The following is a 7,370-nucleotide window of genomic DNA, read 5'->3' on the forward strand; positions in this document are numbered from 1 at the left end:
TGAAATGAGAAAAGTGGGGGATGTTTTCCTTCACGTCCGCGCGTTGTTCGGTCATGATCTAGGTAAGATCAATTTTATGTTTTTAGGGGATGTTTTCCATCACGTCCGCGCTTTAACTATAAAGCTAACAGTTTAGCCATTAGAACCCGTTCCAAGGAATAAAGACAAAGAAAATGGTGGTAGCAACAGCGTTACTGAATCATTTGATAGGCATTTATTATTGGATAGTAGATGTTACGTTTGTCATGGAGAAGATAGAGAAAGAATTCAAATTAGAAAAGTGTCTCGACTATTTTAATAATTTGAAGGAAGCAAAGGAGATAATAACAGGAATGATGGAAGAAGAGGAAAAGAGACTGAGAGGATTGATTGACCCGCCTTATGTAAGAGTTGGAAGTTTAAAGGAAGCACTTGAAAATGTCATCGAAGTCAGGTGCTTCTTAGAAAAGATATTGAATTGGACGGAGTGGCGATATGTAAAATGGGGGTTGGACCAGCTGACAAAAACTGAAGAAGTAATGAGGAATGTGCTGACTGAAGAGGTCAAGAAGATCAAAGAAAAGTGGTCAAAGGAAAGAAAAGAAGAAGAAAATAGAAAAAAAATGATGAACTAGAAAAACTGAGCACAAACTGGATGAAAATCCAAGAGAAGTTCCGGGCCATGGGCCACCCGGACTGGCTGCCGGAAACAGAAAAGAAGAAGAAAGGAATGATGGACAAAATAAGAGGATGGTGGAAAAAGTTAAGAAGTTAAAAGAAGAAGAAGAAGAAAAAAACCCAAAGGCCCTTTTCAGGGCCAGCCATATTTCTCGAAAAGAGATAGCCTTTCCATTGCCTACCCCTTTTTTAAAAAAATTTAAAAAAAAAAAATCCCATGTTCAATTTCCCTTGACGCTATAAAGTCCCACCCTGTTTAAATTCCTTTGACGCTAAACCGTCCCACGATTTTTCTCCATGTTAATTTCCCTTGACGCTAATCTGACCCACGATTTTTCTCCATGTTAAATTTCCCTTGACGCTAATCTGTCCCAGGGGTCTCTGTAATGCTAATTCCCATTGACGCTAATCTATCCCCATTTACTACTCACAAGCTTAAATGCAGTGTTTCACATAATACAAATTGAACATAATTATCCATCATTTTCTGACCTTTTCAGAATACAACATTCTGTTTTCCCTTCAGAATAAGCTGGTGATCCAATAAATTGTAATATTATCATGGTTAAAATGAAACAATAAAACTACAATGAGACTTGAACAGTAACAAAGAATCTTAATCAATGTATTCAACATTTCAGAATTAAAAGCAATAACATACTGATTTATATTAAATGATGATTAATGAATGTAATGATGGTACCATCTATCTTGGAATATTATTGTTATTACGTCCTACATCAGTTGATATTCAGCAGTATCTAGAAAAGAAATTACTGTCACACTTCTCTGGACTGCTATGCACATTATTCTAAGTGTTTTTGCGGGATTTTTGCACGAAGAGATCTTTTCCCTGTTGACAGTATCATAGGTACTAATATTGCATGTACTAAGAAACAACACTAACACTAAACATCCATCCCATATGCTTTGATTCACATTAAACAAAACTCATCTCCCAAACATTGATTGAAAGGATATTTTCAAATTCTTCTCGCATATCTGAGAAGGTTTCAAAAGTTGTTGGCATTCTTAGAATTCTTCCACATGTATGTGCTACTGGGCGTCTTTCAAAGGCATATTACCTTGTAAACTCAACAGTGATCTTCTCACTCATAAGATTGGAACCTGTGCAAAACCGCAGAAAAGTTTTCCATACCTTTCTTGTCCAACCCTTTTACAAAACGTTTCAGGTAGTTAGATGTGGTTTGCTGGTTGAAGTCCATCACATCTGGAAAGTTCAAAGCATTCACTATTTTCTTACTGTTGGCTGCTTTTCTTTAAAAATGTCACAAAGCACATTTTGGTCCATTTCCAAATTGGTTCCAAACATCTTTCTCCAACTTTCAAGGACAAACTTTGGCTCCTGTAAGATTTCCTTGTGTGCAATTTCTTCAATGATGGACTGGATGTTTGCAGGTTTTTGGAAACTTTTACACTCATGGGATTTCAAAACCTCCAACAGGTCATTCATATCAACCAACTCAAAGTTATCTAATGCTGCTTGAATGATGGTTCTTTCTGAAACTGGTATGAAGCCAAGAAAGGTTGTTGTAAAGCTAACTGTAATCATACTAAATATTGCATCTTCAAGTACAGGTTGCGCAAGTTGTACTGGAAAGTATTTCAAGGTTGACCAACCATCACATATGATTCTACCGACTGATTTCCATTCATCTTCACCCATATCATGTCGCAAAATAGGACCCTTGATATCAGCACCCTCACAACACTTGGAATAGAAGCTTTCCCAGAATTCAGTGAAAATATCTTTGAGAAGTCCAACACCTTCACCTCTTTCATCTTCTCCATTGGGTAATACCCTTTTCACTGTGCAACTGCTAAGACACGTCTTCCTTTTGATATAGCTTTATCAGTTCAGTAAAAGTGTCGAATCAAGTCTCTCTTGCTCCTGTGCAGACTGAATTGTATTTGCTTGTGATGTTGGAACTTCTGGTGATAAGGTATTGCCAGATTCAGAAGATACTGATTCAACCACAACAATATCGTCTATATCATCCATGCATAAAGTTCCAGCCTCTGATGTTGCAGTATTTGGAATTGCACGAGACTGAAGGAGACTCCTCTGATGAAAAAAAATTGTAACTTTCGGCACAAAGTGAAAACATTACTTCATTATCTACTTGAACTGTCAACAAACTTGACTGCAGATCTGAATCACTGGATTGTATGGTTAATGATGGTGTATAGGCATTCAGTGCTGTTGGTGTTTCACACAATGCTGTGCATGTTGTTGGCACATATCGTTCAGGACTGACAGAGGCTGAGGCAGATGATAAATCTAATCCAATGACTGATTTCTCAACACCAGTGTTTAATCCAGGCAAATTCTCCTTCAGAGGACCATTATCACTTGCATCTACAGCAACAGCAGGATGCTTTTTTCTCGTATAAACATAGAATCTAAGTATTCTCATTTGTGTTATTTTGTACAGATCTTCCACTGTTGCCGAATCATCAACTGATGACTGCTGGAAATCTTTTTAATGAAATTCAAATTCCCATTTACAACCCTTTTTTGATACACCTCCAGGGAAAAAAGTCCCTTTCCATATTGAAGAATGTTTTCGGCTTTCCAATATTTGCTCACTTTCGCTTCCCTTGTCCCACCACCATGTTTATTTCTAACCTGTTGGTACTTTTCTGAGCATATATTAAAAACGCACCAGCCAAGTTCAATCTTTCTCTCATTTTTAGAAGCATTTACATTGCCCAAAAGCTTGGCTCTTCTTTGATCTACTGAGTCATCTTCTGCATCAGGTCTGTTGTATTTTCAACCTAACTTTCGACGTAGCTTCTCCAACAGTGTGGTTTTTCTATTATACTTCTGTTGTTTGCTAAATAATTCCTGGCAAAATCTTTTTGTGGCCTATACATCACCAAGCTTTGAAATGTACAGTTGTAACTGACTGTCTGGCATTGCACACAGGGTTTGGCAGTCAATCTAAAACACAAACAAAAAATAAGGCCAATCATTTCAGTAATACAAATTTCTTGTGATATGTGAAAGTAAATGACAGAGATTGGTAACATTAAAAATTGACTCACTGTTGGCACCATAGTGCAGAGCTGGTGAAAACCTACAGCCTGATGTAAAGGACTATAATACATTTTCAAAGCTGGACAAGTAAAAGGTTTCAAGGCTTTATTTCAGGACAAGTGATTTTTTGCCTATTTTACAACAAATTGGGAAAGCACAAATTTTCATACTTGAATCATTTTTTATCAACCTTTATTTGTCCACTCATGCCCTCTGGGCACAGAGAATGCTTGAATCAAACTCACACGTGTGATTTATATTACTACTTGACTGCATATTTGACTAAGTGGCCAAATTACCAACTAATCAAAACATCTAAAACAAACAAATCTGACATGATGAAACAGCATCTTTTTTAAATGACCATGTTATTGTGTTTACTCAACAGCATCTTTTTGAAATGACCATGTTATTGTGCTTACTCAACAGCATCTTTTTTAAATGACCTTGTTATTGTGTTTACTCAACAGCATCTTTTTTAAATGACCTTGTTATTGTGTTTACTCAACAGATACTCATGATTAGATCACCACATGATTTCAATCCACCACAAACTGAAATTAATGAAAGGTTATTTTTCAATACAATTTCCTATTCATTTATGAACTGATTAAATGACAGTAATGAGTTGCTCTTCTTTTTAACTGAATGTTGTACTGCATTTGAAGTCGAATAATTATACTAAAGCAGCGGTATGTGTTTGCATTTGCAAGAGAAGATGTTTGTTATGATCACTTTATTAGAAGACATTGTCGAATGAAGTGATCTAACCTATTTGGATAAAATGAGTTTACTAAATCAATTTTGCAAGGAAGATCATGAAAAGAAAATTTTGTAGGATAAAATGTAAGGCTGCCAATGAGTCTGATGTAACTATTCTTCCAAACAGACATAAGCCAGACACTGTGGCAGCAATAAATGTCAAATATGACAAAACTATGAGCCAAAGAAATTTTCTGACACATTGGGTTAATAATTATCCATGGTTTGAATTTATTGAGTGGGAGAAAAGATATTCTCCAGTTATTACAAACAATATCCCAAACTGGCAGACTGGAAATTCAGCCAGTGTATTTGTGAATACCAGTATTAAATGAAGCACACTTCAGGAGAGTTTTGTACCTTGCAAATTCTGTGCAACAATGTATTGCATGACACTAACCAGCATGTGTAGAAAATCCTGAAAGCTAGAGTTGCTAACACTCCACTAGGAAAGGATATTTTAAAACTAAATGAGAATGAAATCCAAAACAAATAAAACACATTTTTAACACAGCCTACACCATGGCCCAAGATGGAATACAATATCTTGATGTGGAAACTGTGTGCACTCCAGAAGAATGGTTTTAAATTAAAACAACTCAGGGCAAGATACTTTGTTCTGTAAATTGACTGAGTCTTGTGAGAATAATTTAGGAATGGTCTAAATTCCTGTAATTTCCTTTCTATTCTTGCAGATGGATTCTACCATCCTGGTGCAAGAAATAGTGTATATAAGCTACCTTGACAGTAACATAAACTAAAACATAAAGTCCTTTGAAGAAATAAATATGTTGTACATTTCTTTGTGGTTAACATGTCTAATATTGATTAAAATACACATATCTAAACCAGTTCAGGCAAGAGACTGAAATTTTGGGACAAGTGAAAATGCAGAGGGGACAAGTGACTTTTCAGAAATCACTGGACAAGTGGCCGACAAGAGAATTTGATCATTAGCATATGGTGTATTCCTGCAAGTTCCTCTCTCTCACTGAACAGAAGTTGAGTTATATCAGAAGAGTGATGAGTGTTCCTGAAAATGATAAGATGGATAATATATTAGGCGTGTTAGCATCACAACTAAAAATATTTAGTTTCATGATGGTATTCTTTTTACCTCTTCCTGATTTCTTGAATGTGAGAGGATTCAGTTGGCAAGACAAGTGTTTTCTAACGCATCTGACAAATATAGGGCAAACAACCTTTATTTTTTCAGGATATTGTTTCCCATTGCTACTGTATACAGACATGATTTGGACAGTTCTTGCATACTTATATTATTGCCAATTTTGTAAATGTCTACAGCCAATAACCTACACTTAGATGACTTTAATGTTGTGTTATTTGCAGATACATGTACTATAAATTTCTTTATATATTATAACATCTCTCTATGAGAGAGAGAGAGAAAGAGAATAAGAGAAATTAAAATGATGTAATTGGAGCAAAATTGAAAGGTCTAGGTCCAAGAATCATTGATTGAGAATTTTAAAATAATTTGACAAGTCGTTTATAAGACCGTTAATGCATAGTATTAACAAACAATGGGCAGATGGAGGTCTATATAGTCAGATGGATCCTTGTTTTCTATTGTTTAGGTTACCAATTAAAAAAATACATGTATCACTCTACATTATACATAGCAGTAAAATGCAAATAATTAAAAGCTGATTGTATTACTTACCCAAAATAATGATAGCAACAACCTTAACTTCACAAACTTCTCAAATCATGACATAATGGACTTCCTACAAGTTATAACGGCTATGTCCTTTCCATGGTTCCAATAATTGTGTCCTGTTCTTTTAAACTATTAACCACAAGATACAATTTGCAAATTAAGACATAAAAATAATGAAGTCTAATAAATATTCAAGACAGTGGTGTTTTTTACACTTCTCTGAAATATGACAGATATAATGCTAGTACTAAATTTATAAGAAGTCTGTATTAAATATGCTGAGCACAAAGTGAGGCAGCTGCTAGTACCATTTTTATAAGTCTTAGGTATGACTCAGCTGAGGTTCAAAACTGCGACCTCCTGCATCCAAGGCAGACGTTGTAGCCACTTAGGCTCCCAGAGTGGTCCCTTATGCATACAATCCGATCATTCATGTGACTTACTCACATCCTGAAAATAGAAATCATGGACAACACTACATTTCTCAGACTTTTATACCTTCTGCTCTTGTATTTCATCAATCAAATCTTGCTGAAGTCCTCTTTTCTTCAAGAAATCCTCAAGTTCTCTACCTTCTTCCATCATGATCTACCATACATGAAATAGAAATATATCTTACATTAAATGTTGTGAATAAGTACCTGAATCATTAAGTGACTTATTATTGAAATTAATAAAATACAAAACTTTCCTCTTATAATCATACAACCTTCATAAGCAAAGATGCAGAATTCCTCTTCATGACAGATTCTTCTCATTCCACCTTGATCATCGGATCCTATGTGCTAAATGCACTGAATGTTTTCAGTATAATCTCTCTCTCTCTCTCTCCCTCTCTCTCTCTTATAAAGTAACCATTTTAAAAATGGTACCACATCCATCTCTGGCTTCTGTTACATTTACCTTGACTAATGACCCAGAATATAATGCGTTAGACAACATATCTGGCACTGCAACACATGTTTGAGCTTTATCCATTTGAGACCCTGGTACATCTGGAGAATTTATTAGGTAAAATGAATCTGAATCTAGTAATCAGGGATACAACTCTTTCATATTCATCCAGGTATCAAAGCCAATGTAACTCCTATATATTACAACCCTTTCATATTCATGTACAGTCAAAGTAAGTCCTATATATTAAAACCCTTTCATATTCATCTAGAGTCAAAGTAACTCAAGTGTATTACAACCCTTTCATATTCATCT

The 7,370-nt window shown here is 35.3% G+C and overlaps 1 pseudogene; it reads right to left on the reverse strand.

Moving 5' to 3' along the window:
• Window positions 1–1,504: 1,504 nt before the first annotated feature.
• On the reverse strand, window positions 1,505–6,743 carry LOC149804166 (uncharacterized; annotated as a pseudogene).
• Between the last annotated feature and the right edge of the window lie 627 nt (window positions 6,744–7,370).

The sequence above is a fragment of the Sinohyriopsis cumingii genome, chromosome 3 (assembly GCF_028554795.1).
Source record: "Sinohyriopsis cumingii isolate HCF-2022 chromosome 3, ASM2855479v2, whole genome shotgun sequence".
NCBI lineage: Eukaryota > Metazoa > Mollusca > Bivalvia > Unionida > Unionidae > Sinohyriopsis > Sinohyriopsis cumingii.